The sequence below is a fragment of the Etheostoma spectabile genome, chromosome 9 (assembly GCF_008692095.1).
Source record: "Etheostoma spectabile isolate EspeVRDwgs_2016 chromosome 9, UIUC_Espe_1.0, whole genome shotgun sequence".
NCBI lineage: Eukaryota > Metazoa > Chordata > Actinopteri > Perciformes > Percidae > Etheostoma > Etheostoma spectabile.
Window position 1 is genome coordinate 20,627,052 of NC_045741.1, and position 14,775 is coordinate 20,641,826.

General features: G+C 38.0%; 1 long non-coding RNA gene across 1 annotated transcript in view; it reads right to left on the minus strand.

The window, feature by feature from the left end:
- LOC116695863 (uncharacterized) overlaps window positions 1–7,573 on the minus strand; it is a 12,202-nt gene extending 4,629 nt beyond the window's left edge. The window contains exons 1-2 of the long non-coding RNA XR_004333570.1: window positions 7,483–7,573; window positions 1,744–1,746 (exon numbers count right to left, since the gene is read on the minus strand). This is a non-coding gene — a long non-coding RNA (uncharacterized LOC116695863). The remainder of the gene's footprint in view (window positions 1–1,743; window positions 1,747–7,482) is intronic.
- Window positions 7,574–14,775: the final 7,202 nt, after the last annotated feature.

Sequence of the window (14,775 nt, forward strand, 5' to 3'; positions counted from 1 at the left end):
AGGCTAAGCTAATGCTGGGGGCGTCAGACAGAGTTACAGCACCCATGGAGATGAGAAGGGTATGTATCGACTTGTCTAACTCTGGGGGTAACGGTGTATAAGCTAAAGTCCCAATAAGTCAGTGTGTTCCTTTATGCAGGTCTATTTGGAAATTCACATTGATAATGGAAACCACTTCCCAATTTTGTCATCATGTCACCCACTCTGGCAGCTGTGTGGCGTCATGTGGAGTCAAGACAATCCGGTGCTGACCCCTTACACCACAACAGATGGCTGCTGTTCTGACTTGAACATGCTATTACGCATGTGTTAATCACATCCTTATATGGTATTTTAACAGTTATATGCTCCATCAGTTGTGGAAGAATTAGAGCTCACTGCATATTTTTGGAATAACGATTCTGTGCAGTTTATCACTTCCAGTCTAATGCAACAGTACTTTAATATATCTTACCATCATGAAGTTTTTGTTAAGTTGTTGTTAAAACTGTTTAAGAGAAATGTTGAATGAACTTTATGGACATGTTGGAGGCTGCAGTTTGTGGTGCCGGTGAACTGTATGACATAGACCACTAAATGGTTTGCATTTAACCTCATCTTAAGTAAGTTAACAAAATAAGTTTTCCAAACTTTTTCCAAACAGAGATTATTTTAATAACAGATGTCTCCATCTGAACATAATATTGACAAATGAATCTTCTCTTTAGAGGGCTATGTGATAAAATACTATATTTAGCTCCATTTGTTGCAATGCTTTTGCAGTGCACCACTGTTAGCATTGCTGCAACTCTAAGAGAATGACTGACAAGGTGAGCATAATCATTGCCAAGGTTGGATGATTCCGCCAGGCTATATCTGATAAATTAAATGAGATGGAGAAATGATGGGGCGCCAGCCCAGCAATGCAGCAAAGATCCGCTTTCTCTATTAGTCTCTCTCTCTCTCTCTCTCTCTCTGCCTGTCAGTCTCTTTCTTTTTGGAGCCCAGTCTAGTCACCATCGTGACAGGTGAGCAGAAGGAAAAGCAGAAGGTAGACACGATTTGTGTGCTTCTTTAAGGAAACATACTCAACAGGGAAATGGACATATATTGTTTCCTCCCACTCTTTTGTTGTTGTGTTTACTTTACTTTCTCTATTTCTTCTTCATTGACTCAGACACAAGCATGTAAGGCCCTTCCTTTGTCTGTGTGCACTTTTTTGCCTTTTATGATGTACTGGAAAAAACACTGACAAGTTATTCAACTGGAACAGCTCACTGCAATTTTTGCATTTTTTGCATTTAATTAAACTCGTATGAGAGATAAAAAAAATAGCATGACAATATGTTAATGAGTTAAGTCATTGTACATTGCATTGTCTGCACTCCAGGTGACTCAGCATTGCAGGCGCTAATTTATATACAGTACCAAAGTCAGTAATACCATCTTATTCCACAATACCGCACAGTCAGAGCGTTAGAGTGCTTCCTTGAGTATACACACGGATTACACACTGATCAGTTGTCTCTCTCCCATATCCATGTAAAAAAAACTGGTGACCTTTAGTGACTTTTGAACTTGACATCACAGCAATCTTCATCTCATGCAGTGAAGTGAAGGCTTTCACTTTGTATGGATGATTGTATGGATGTCTCACAGTTAAATTACTCAATCATCCGTCCTTGTGCAGTTTCAGTGAGTAAAATGAGTCATCACTAATGAAAAGTTACTTTGCTTTTTAAATGGTATTCACATTCACTGAACCGACTCTGTTTAATAGCTTACAGTCATCATTATGTTGAGTCAGTGTGGAGAATGTGATGTTTGATGAATGGAGTTGTTTTGGTTGTTTGTGTTTATATTGATGTACTCTGTTTTGAACAAAGTGTGATGAACTTGTTTTGCTTCTTTGAGTTAGAATGACTATGTTGTATAACAGTCTGGCAAAACTGCAGGAAAAAAAAAACAGAAAGCTTACAAGTACTAAGAAAAGAAATCCTTAATGTACATGAATCAGAATCAGAAAAGGATTTATTGCCAAGTAAGTGACACTTACAAGAAATTTGCCTTGGTCGATTGTGCACACATAAACATATTAAAAGGAAATTACTAATTACGATTAAGACATACTTTATTGATCCTGCAAGGGGAAATTACATTTACAGGAATAAATACAAAAACAAATATGTATAATATAACTGTTTAACATTAAGAAAAGGGGCTTTATGGTTTACTGCAGGATGTACAAAATTATTGAGGAATGTGCAAATGATCAGGATAGTATGAACAGTGGACAGTGGATGTCCCTATGGATCTTGAGGCAGTGTGTAGTGTGCTACAGTGTAGTGCATGCTTTAGACCTGTGGAAGGCAGGGTATTGATGGCAATAAATTATGTTTTAGTTTCACTTTGTATTGCATGTCAGAAGGAGAAATGGTGAATGTCTTATTCTAATTAAATATTAAAATGTATCTTCTAACTAACCACCAGAAAATATCTGTAGGCTGTCATGAGATGAGCTCTGACTGTACTGGTTTTGTGCACCTGAAAAGCAGCACACACTGAGAGCAGCAGCGTGTGCTGCTGTTTGAGCAGTCAGTACCTGTTTTTTTGTCATGCTGTTCATGAGGCAATACTGAGCTCGGTCAGCACAGTACATCTGAGTGTGGATGGAAATCCCTGAGGGGGAGAAAAACAACTACACAACTCAAGGATAAACAGCTCCTCAATACAGGACCACACAATTATAACAGAATGGTTTTATTAAGTGCCAGTCAAAGTCATCTTTATTGTAATGTTTTTATAGACATGATTGATTTAGCTGTAAACCACTAAAATACATGACTCCAGGAAAAATTGTAGACTAGAAGGGATCTAAGAAAAAGTAAATACTATTGTCCTCTTTATTTCAAGTACATGGACATATTGTTGAATAAAATGTGGTGAAATGTGATCCGGTATAATTATCTTTAATGGTTTTAATCAACACTGCCATACATCGGAAAGTTTGAATTCATTACTACTCGAGTTACGGCAGTAGTATTAAACAACTCTGTCACAGCACAGCATATTTGAGAATGTTTAGGATGTCACTGAGTGAAAACATATACAGTATTGAGATTTGTTTCAGTGTAAATCAGGCTTCACACACCACAACATCATTGTCTGCCCCCTCTCACTTTACCATTATTGTGAGAAGAAGCACTGTAAATGCCCAGACCAACTTGAAGGTTTTAGGCATAAGATTAAAAATGATTGGATATAAATTTTAAGATGAGCAGGCTGAGGATAATCATTCTTTTGTTATGGTTTAATGTGGTTTGGTTGTGATGTGGTTATGGTTCTGACATGAACTTTAGAGGGACGTTTAGCTCTGCTCACAACAGTGGAGTCCATAAGAAAGCAGAAAATAACATGAAAAATCTTCAATCTGGAAAAAACTAGAACTTAAGAAGAAGCTAGAACAAGTCATAGATAAATCAAAAGAAAGCAGGTACCCAAAAACATCACCGGTGTTTTCTGTATAAAAGGTCCCAGATTTATTCTGTTATGAACTGTTTGTCATCCGAGGCTGTTTATTTCAAACGGATTATGATGGACAGTGCTGTGAGGATGGTTCACAGCTTAATACACAACTTTGATAAACTTGTGTCTTTAGGGATTGTAATCATTACATTTTCTCGCAGTGTGGGGGTTAAGCCTCTTACAGATTAAAAGCAAATGTCCTTCTTTCCTTAAGAACTGAGATAAATCTGTGATAAATTTGGCCCATTCGTTCTATTGTTTTACGCCATTTCAAATTAAAACCTCATCTCATCTCAGCATGTAAAGGAGCCAATCTTTGCAAATATGGAAAAATGTTAGCCAGCAGTTGAGAAAAGCACAGAGGTACCAGTGTCTTTAAAAGGAGCAATCACTGCCTTACGTAACACTGGCAAGTCCGCTGTATTGCCTCCAAGGGAGTTGACACTTCTTCTCTCTTTACTTTGATCAGGTCTCGTGTGTGAGACAAACACACATCCGGGTCTCCTTTCTGTCATTGGATACATTTATGTGATTGGTGAAGTTTTTACAGCCAACAGCAAGCAAATGACGTGCCTACATGTACGTAATGCTTCTGACCTCACATCAGTAATTTGTTCACTTCATGAAAATTCAAGTAGGCCACTTACCACCAGTGTGACCTTGAGGTCACTTGCCTGAAAGGCCCAGAGATGTTGCTGCACTTTATTTGCATTTTCTTTCCTTTGGAGATAACTGCAGCCCACAAAATGCTGAAGAAAATCTTGACCACTGGTTAAAGTTGTGACGCAAGTGTCTCAATCAGAAACTCGTAGGAAACAGTTAAAACTAAAAAAATAATTTGGAATTCGGTACGAATTTGAGTTGAAGGATAAACACGCCTAACATAGGCGTGGACCCCAGTGATTGAGCTTCAGGTTGATGGAAGATTTTAAAATGAATTAAAATGCAATCAGGCTGTAGTTTTCCGCATCAAATCATCAAATACTCCTCATCCATGAAGACTTCTCTGTCACGTGACCTCACTCCTCAGTCGGTGCTCTGACAGCAGCCTGTATTTTTACAAATCATCTCGGTAATTAGTCTCACTGTGGGATTGTTAATGTACACATCTAAAAGAAAAGTGAAGGTACTAAGTGAGTTAGATTTCTCTTCTAGAGGATGAATAGCTGGCATGTGGCAGCAATGTAAAAACAACCTTGTAAATTATTCTTTTTATGAGAATAAAAGAAACAATGATTTGGATCCAGAGGGGCTAATGAGTTAGTGTGTAGGTTCTTCACTTTTAGTTTAACATTGTATTTTATCTTTTCATTTCTGAATATGTTGACAGGTGTGTCAGTGGAAAGCACAACACAGATAAAAAACACTGAAACACAGCGTCTCATTTACTGCTGGTATATTTATTAATGTATGCATCTGGAACGTTATCTGCTATAGGTCGAACAGACAGAAGCACTAAATGAATAAATTTACCAGCAGGAAGCGAGAAAGTCTGCAGGAGTTTTCTTTGTTTTCTTTTGAAATTAAAAGATTTATCAGTAATTTCACAGGCCACAAATGTTGCCCTTGTCTACATGGCATGCCTGTAGAGTATTCTTCGGTGCATCAGTGACAGTAGTGAGAGGAGGGACAGGTTGAGGTAGATTTGAATGGAACAAGACAGCTATGACATATGTAACAAATATGTACTGTATTAGTCATACAACTACATCAACAACTAACAAAAACTGCTCTGTCAACACAAGACACAGCACAAGGGAGAGCAGAGTACCCTGACTCATAAATGTAAATGCATCTAATGGACCACTGCATGATTTATGCACTCTTCTTAAGTCATTACCACATTTTGAGTTGTAGTACGACAACAGTGGACACATGTGTATCTAATTCTGCACATTCTATGTACAGTACATTACAGTTTTGTAAGTAGTGAGGAAAAAAGCCAAATACCAGCAACTTGTCCAAGACTGCCGGGACAACGGGTGGACAACATGGCTGATGATGGTGCAAGTCGGATGTCGAGGATTCCCAGCTCAATCTGTGTGAAATCTATTGACAAAGGTTGGACTGAGAGGCCACTTGATGAAAGCATCTGTTTGTAGGCTGGGAGACGCGTCGGAGAGAGCCTCCTGTTGGCTCTGGCACAAGAGAGAGGACACTTGAAGCCTGGAGGAGGGGGGCAGTGACCTGGCCAGTCACTGCTGACCCGCCAACTGGAGGGTGTTGTGGTTAAGGGTCAAAACACCCAGAGAAGGTTGGGGGCCACTCGATGACCTCTCTTCCAGGCCAAGGCTTCATCCATTACAAATGGGTGTATGTAAGCATCGCAGCTGTATTATGCAACTAGTTTTGTAATTATTAGAATGTGTATATTTACCTTCAGGTTTTATTTTGTGCACATTCAAAATGTTACAGTATACTTCTCCACTTTTGGTAAAGGAATTGTTGGGCATTTTATAAACACTCACAACCGTTTTCTTTATTCTTATCTAAATCTCGCTCAGTCTATCAGAACTTTTGTTTTATTTAAATGCATCTTTCTGCTTTGTGCCCGGGCTTCGCTATCATGAATGATTTGCATAAATCTGCAAGCTGCATTTGCATGATTCCTGTTGTTTGAATTACAAACATTGGTTGAAACTATGTATTGCTCAAAGTACCTTGTCATGAAAAATAAAAGTCATGTTTTTTGATTGAGGAGGTAGAGGAGTACGACCCCAGTCTGATAAACAAACATCAAATGAAATGTGGCAGGTTCAGAAGGGCTAAGATGTGAGATTGTTTTGTGACGTTTGAGAGCTCTGAGAAAACTACAAGACTATTTCCATCTAACCTGCCGGTCCCAGTGGTTGACTGCTGAGTCATGCTCCTTCTCCACACAAACGACAGTAAACATCATCCATCTATTCTATTCCATACCTGCTTGTCGTGTGCAGGGTCACAGAGGGCTGGAGCATATCCCAGCATACACTGGGCGAGAGGAGAGTTTCAACCTTGGCAGGTCGACAGTCTATCACAAGACTAACACCCATTCACACCCATTGTTGGAGTCACTTATTAATATGAATCATATTCTTTGCATCAAAACAGTTTATTAATGCTAATAAATGTATGTTTTATTTTGACATTGAAAATTCACCACCTTTAATGTGGATGTCCAGTCAGTATTGATGCTCTCTGTAGTCTATTGAGGAAAAACATTTCCCAGTTTGTGCTATATTGACTAGCGAGTTCCCCTGTTCACGTAACCGTGGCAGCTGTGCCTGCATGTACCAGCATGCATTGCGCGCAAGTGGCGACTTTTTTAATGAACAAAATAAACTCTTAATGTCAACAGGAAACAAGGAAATATGTCTCAAAGACATATATTGTCTTATCATAATGCAATACACATAGTTAACTTAATTTGGTTTATATTGTATATGTATATTATAGTGTTATCTATCTATATTTATATAACATCTGTATGTTCACAAAGGACTTGATAGACAACATATGTATTTCAAAACAAATAGATAAAACATGTTGAAATCAGTTAAATAAAGTAGATATTATGTTAAAGAGACATTACAGATGTACTTAGACTACATAACGACAGTCTGTCCTGTATCTGCTAACAACATATCTTGTTTAGTTATCTGTTACCTTTGTGTCTAGAGGTGCTTTCAGAAAGTAGCTGCTGCCACTGCCTCCATTCTAATGTAAACGGAAGCCACGCCTTGAGGTCAGCACCATTAGCTATTAGAAAAAGAGAGAGAGAGAGAGAGAGAGAGAGAGAGAGAGAGAGGGTAGCTTCCTTTCTTACGAGAATACAGACAGCTATTTGCCACTGCTGTCTGAATCAGTGATGGTTGATGTTAGAGGAATCAGAGAAGGTCCGGCCCAAGTTCAGAGACAGCTGGCAGTGGTGAGCTTGGGGATTTAATACCATAAAATCCATATAAACAAAAAGATAGATAGATAGATAGATAGATTGACAGGAAATTTTTGGCATCCAGTAGCTTATACAGCCATAACACAACAAACACACATATCTCACATACATAAAAATCACTGACAGAAATTTAAATCGTTATCAATATGTGAAGTGAAGTCCTGAATACAGCAGGCAAAGTAGCCCAAAATGCAGTGGAAGTCAAAAACAGGAATCACAGGTAACAGGAACGCCGAGACAAAAAGTGTAGACTACACACACACTCAACGAGGTGAAACAAGGAACAGGTGACACAAGGACTCTGGAACAGGTGCAACACATCAGGGTGGGGCAGACAGTAACAAAGGCAGGAAAACACAAGGCAGGAAGTCAAACAAGACATGACAAGGAAGAAAAAAACTGACTGCAAAATAAAACAGGAAAGTGAAACATATACCCAACCATAACAGCTGAACTGTTTTTCTGTGTCTGAAAAGATCCTTTTGACAGATCCCTGACTGATGGAACCATCAAACTTTGACATTTTAAGTCCCTTGATCCAGCACAGCTGCATCTGTCTCACAGTGTAAAGTACTGTGACGTTTCCTCTCACTTCATAGAATAGTTAGGACAGATGTTAGAGAGTTGAGGTTAGAGAAGCACGCTTGTGGCAAGATGTTTAAACTGTGTCTTGGTTGTTGGTTGTAAACCATCACATCCCTGACAATCAGAAAAGAGCTTTTCCTTTTCCACATCCAACAGATTCCAAACATTCTGTCTGTGTTTGAGTAACTTTGCAACATCCTCAATTTTTTAAAAATGTATTTGTATCAATCAGTACAGTATGGAAGTATAGAGTCCTTCTTAACTGTAGAAACATAAATCAAGAAATAACTATGTTAATCTCAAGAGAGGCATTCACTTTGAGGAATATGTCCTCTTATAAAGCAAGTAATCCCCACAGTCATTTCCATGGCTTCTTTATCATTGTTACTTATCTGGAAATGTGTATTGTTTCCTGGTGCTCTTCTCTACATTGGAGGACCTAATCTCCATTTATATTGCTACTTATACTCTGGGTGCTCGCTAAACAGCAGACAGGCCTCACACTAGGCCAATACTGCCGATATGTGTACGGAGAATACGCCTTGTGGGTCTACTGAATGTCAGTCAGAAGGCTCGAGTAGAGAGTAAGTGTGTGTGTGTGTGTGTGTGTGTGTGTTTTTTCAAAGATGGTGGAAGAGGGACAATGGATGTGATCGTTGTATGTATTTAATGTGTGCATATTTAATTTGTATACAGTAAGTTATTGGTTGACAACTCAAAAGACTGAAAACCAGTGATATGGGAGTAAAACAACTGCCTGATTATTGAGTTAATAAAAACAACTGAAGTATATACAGTTAATATTAAGACCTGAAATGAATTGATCTAACTGATACAAACTGATACTAATTGAGCCGTAAGCTTGACTTTTTTTAAATTTGTTTAAAGGTTTTTAAGTTCAGGATAACAGATTATCAGCGTTGACACTTATCATCAGACTTCTTCATTTCCTGAAGAGCTGACATTTGGCACCAGAATTAAGTATGAAGTATTAATAAATGAATCAATATTCAAACATGTTGCATTTTAATGTAAAACAACTAGAGTAAACGTATCATCCAAATTAAAGTTTTGACATGACCTTGGTACATGTCATACATGTACATAGATGTACAGCATTTAGAAAATGTACATAGATACATTTTCTAAATGCTGTGAGCATCATACCTAACAAAAGTATTCAGCTTCAAAAAGTTTAATAAAACACCATCATTCATTCAAATTTGCAAAAATAAAAACGCATTAAAGAGAAAATAAATTAACAAAAAATAAAAATAAATGTACAAGAAACGTTCACGGACCATTATCTCTTTGCATGTTTAACACATGCATTGTAGACAATTACAATAGTATTACATCAGTGTTTTTATTTAGTATGTAAAATATGGCACAGCCATTATTTTAAATAGATTGGGTCCCTGTAAAAAAAGAAATAAAAAAAAATGGCTGAATCTTTTTAAATTGTTGAGTATGTTCCTAAATGTACACAGACATATGACTTAAATAACACTGCTATCAAGTAAGTGTGCTACCGGCTGTTTTGTTCTTTGAGTGAACTTGACTAAAGTTGGAAAATTAGATTATTACTTACTCTGATGTTTTAAGATGACGTCTGAAATGAAACCTCTTTTCCCCCCTCTAACAGATAATCTGAAGTCATGCTCAGTTGATCTGTACCTTTGACAGAGAATATTGTGTGCAGAGACAAATCACGTGGATGCTGTTTCTGTCCAAAGTGTAAATCTGTCTGATGACTGATGCCTGCTTGGCTCCAAATCAGCTGCTGCTCCATCTCACCCTGCAGTATCACTTCACATTGATGGTGAAGCACTGTGAACTACACACAACAAACTGGATTTCCTCACCATTGCAAGTGCTGTTGTGTTGCCAAGAGAGATGCAATACTTACTCATTTGTATGAGATTCTACACCTTTTATATTTGTTTATATTCTGTGAAGCCTCACTAATGGAGACTTCCAGATACAGCAGGAACCATCCTCAGTGCTGCTCGGGCAGCGTGGGACTGCAGGGTGGCGCAACAACCAGCTCCTGGGAGACTAGAGTGGAGGGAGATTACAATTGATTTCTGTCTGAGGTGACACGTCGCCACATCTACACAGATGCATTCACAGTGATAATGTAGGGATCCAGCCTGCTGCGTCATCAGGCCCTATGTATAATGTTAAAGGCACCTTCTCTCTAGTGCTGATGCCATTGTTAATCTAAAATAAATGCTCCTGCTAACTTATAGGTGACTAAAAGAGAATATATCTTTGATAAAACAACAATAGAGAAAATACATATAGCCTTTTCAGGTGGCATAGCTGGCTTCAAAATTAATCAGCAACTATTTTGATAATCAAATAATTGTTTCAGTCATGTTAAAGCAAAGAGAATACACTGTTGGTCAGACAAAACAAGTAATCTGATTACATTAACTCAATCGTTGGGCTATTTATTTACTCTCTTCTAACAAAAGTCCCAGCCTTTCCTGAGACCCCGAACTGAAAATCTGTCAAAGTTCAAGTTTTAGCAGTCACATGTTGGTGTCTAGCAACCTCCTCCTTCCTTTTGTGCTATCTTTGCTGTTATATTTGAGGAATTTTGGAAACTAGTAAAAGGCTGTGTGCAAATTGCAAGCAAATATCCAACAAAAAGAGAGACAGAGCTTCTTCCAGTTTAAGTTTGGACTCTTCATAGGCTCATGGCTTTGAGGAAAGTTTTTGCGTGCGTGCGTGCGTGCGTGAGAGAGATTTGCGCAGTGTGACATAATCAGCTGCATTGGCTGTCCTATCCAAGGCAGTTCAGCTGATGAGACTTTGTTGTTAGATTGTTTGGAAGATTTCATAACATTTGAGTCTAATTTGACATAATGGTGATACTCTTATCTAAAAATATCCAACTTTCAATTCTGTTTGAACACGAGACTAAACCAGACCAAAACAAAATATGTGTGTGTGTGTGTGTGTGTGTGTGTGTGTGTGTGTGTGTGTGTGTGTGTGTGTGTGTGAGCGAGATTCTGGTGGCCGTCTCTTAAATTGTCTGCCTCATCAGTGTGAAAAATGGATTTACCTTTAATGTGTTTGTTGGGGTGATGCACAGGGCGCGTCTGCAGGCAGAAACTTGTACGATCCCTCAACAACATTGCTTTTCTGACAACATTTAAAATGTTTGCAACGTTGGTTCCTTTTTTAACACAGACTTAGAGCTTTAAGGCCTTTTGCATTGCAAAAGAGTTTGATTTTCATAAATGCCCGGACAAGTTAGTTTCATTTAACTACTAGTTTGTTTTCTTTTTTAGATGCCACATACTTATAATAACATAGTTATACATAGTAATAATATCTTGGTCACAAGGGGGCAGAACATATAAATACACAGCCACCACCACATCTCCAGCTTATAGGGTTGTCAGGGCTAAAGTGTTGCAAGTTTCAATTCCAGTGGACATTAGCATTGATTTGGAGATGTGTTTCAGTCCACCTGAATATTCACTCTCATTTTTACCCCTGGCTTGCGCTCCACAAAATAACTCGGATTTTTCACGATATTTCACTTTCTCCACAAGCTAGATGCAACCTTGCTAAGGGAGTACAGTAGAATACAGTGATTCAACCAAATTGCAAATATTTGGGCTTCAAAAACCAAAACAAATGAGCTAAAAGAGGCTTAATATCACTGTAGAGCTGTGGAGTGGTAGTTCTTTAACATTACAAGGCCATTTGATTTAGTACTACTGTCAAAAAGTAGTTTCAAGATGTACATTGGTTCAATGTGGCAGGTGTTCTGTTTTAAAAGAATACATATTCCTTCCGAAACACATGCATTCATAAAGTTGTATGATGACTTTAGTGTCAGAGTTTAACTCTGTTATTCTTCCTGTATTTCTCAATTTCTTGGTCATAATAATGATCAATTATGTTTCTGTAAGGATTTGAGTCCTTCATTGTTATCTTTGCTACAAAACTACCAACTTTTATTATAGAACTTATTTGTATACGAGCAGCTCCTCTACTCAGCCTTTGCGTTGCTTATTGTATAAAAGTGAGTGACCATGAGTATGAGTGCAGTGCAGCACAGTTTAGAAAGATACTGTCAGTCATACTTTGAAATAGAATTATCTATAGGTCATGTTAAAAACGGCAATACAGTTACTTTCCTTCTAATTAAACTCCAAACCTTTACTCCATGACCCACAGAGCAGTCCTGTGGGGGTAGGAGAACTAAAGAGACAAAATCATTCTAATTTTAAATGGCCAATTAAGAACCAAATGCTTTGCCCATGAATGTGAAACTTAAATGGCAAAGTGTTCTCTGGTGTCCTGTACGCTGGGCTAATGCCACACTCTACTTTTTGTAAAGCAAAGGTGAAACAACTCATTACGTCAATGACACCATCATCACTGGTGTGTTTTAAAACGGTATTACAGATCCCAAAACATCTCAAACCTCTCTCTAAAAGTGACTCAAACTGACCTCTAAATGAATAAAATGTTGTGACTTTGAGAACTCAGCATTTTTGTGGGTGTGAATCCAGTTTTTTTTTTAAATTTGGACGGCAGAGTTTTTTTTCTCCAAATTTCATATTTAATACCCTTGTGCAGATGGATGAGACCTCTGCCTGGGCAGCCAGCAAGAGTAATTCTTAACTAAAATTAGACAAAGGAGAAGAGGACAGGGTAAAAATAGGCACATCCTTTTTTTTCAAGCAGAACTATTTCTGTCTCATTTCCTCATACAAATCCTGACAAGTCATTATTTGAAGCCATTATTTCTTCTTGTTTTGGCAGCTGGGTCATTGGCATCGTTATTCAAAGTATCATCCAGGATTCATCTTCCCATCAGCTCAGGAGCTTCAACATTTTTCACTTAATTTTTTTCTAAGTTTTCTCTAGGGATTGTTAAAATATACTGTAGTTACTAATGCTGAGATGACTGTAGTTAAAGGTTAAAACTATGATTTAGATTTTCACTTTTTTTACTTTTCAATAATTTTTTAAACGTGACTGTACAGGGCACACTAGCTGTTTCTGAATTCTTATCTTAAACATTATCTTAAACAACTCCATCTTATTGCATATCTAGAGGTGGAAAATGTACTAAAATATATTTAACTCAATTAAAAGTACCAATACTTTGATTAAATATCACTCAAGTACAAGTCAAATTAACTATCTGAAAAATTTGTCAAGTATAAATAATAAGTAGTTCATTTAAAATGTACTTTAAGTAAAAGTCTCTTAGTTACATTAAAAAAAAAAGTAAAACGGGGTGGGGGGGGATCTCTCCCATGTAGTGAAAACAGGACAAGGGGCCAGCCAGCATTTCTACTGAAAGTCTCTGAACTCGTCGCTTACCTGATCCACCTCCATCTCGTTCTCAATCTCTCAATCTCTCAATCTCCTACAAAAAGACTTGGTTGTCAGTCTAGACGCTGATTTGTCGCTGTAGTGGTTCCGGGCGTGATTTTTTTCTTCTTCCTTTCGTTTTTTGTCGGTCAAAGTTTTTTTATTTTTACTCAGTAACGGATGGGATTTGTACTGTAGTATCCAATCCAATCCAATCCACTTTATTTATATAGCACAATTTTAACAAACACAAGGTTTCCAAAGTGCTGCACAAAATGATCATACAGAATAAATAGATAACACAATAAAAGCCCAAATATAATAAGGTATAATAAAATAAAAACAATAAAATGCACTAGCGGCATGTGGTAAAGGTATACACATAAAATCATCACTCTACCTGGTGTTAAAAGCCAAAGAAAAGAGGTGGGTTTTAAGAAGAGTTTTAAAATGAGACAGAGAGGAGGCCTGTCTAATGTGCAGAGGCAGCCCATTCCAAAGTTTTGGAGCTGCGACGGCAAACGCACGGTCCTGAGCTTAAGCCTAGCTTTAGGCACCGTCAGGAGCAGCTGGTCAGCTGACCTGAGAGATCGGCTAGGGTTGTAGGGGTGCAGCAGCTCAGAGAGGTAAGGGGGGGCAAGGCCATTCAAGGCTTTAAAAGCAATTAAAAGAATTTTAAAATGAATCCTAAAATTAAAGTAAAATACAATGCTTAACTCAAAACGTAATCAAGTACATTAAATTACTGATTTCAAAAACTACTTAAAAAATACAAAATACACAACAAAACTACTTAATACAATAACGTTTTAATTACTTTCCACCTCTGTTCAAATTTTGTAGCATAATAATAACCCTTTAATTACGGGATCCCTGACACGTGTGTCCTGTTTGACAGTCCAATAATTACATATCTGCATGTTAGACTTAGTGAAAATATCTGGGAGTCAATTGTACTGTAACAGTACTTAACACATGCAAAAATAATGAATGCTCACTCTGTAGCCCTAAAAATCGTGCAAGTATTCCATGCATTGTATAAATGTTGTTTAAAAGACATGCATTCGCATCTCTGGAGACCAATTGATAATCTATTCATTCATTGAAGGACTGTACCATTTGTATGCAGAACTTGTATACTGTCTTGGGCAAAGTATTTCATGGAAAGAAATGGTATTAAAAATATTTGTTTCCACTGGGCCAACATGACAAGTTTCAGTACCTGACAGATTCCATTTTTAGCAGCGAGTGATGAGGTGTCATGGTGACCCCAGCTCCATGCTCCTGCAGCCTGCCTGGAGGGTGCAGCTGGCAGACAGAGATTGAGCTCAGCTGGCACCGCTGGAGACTCTTCCAAGAGATGGGGGCGCTGTGTTTTCCAACGCCCAAGGCCAGGACTGCCC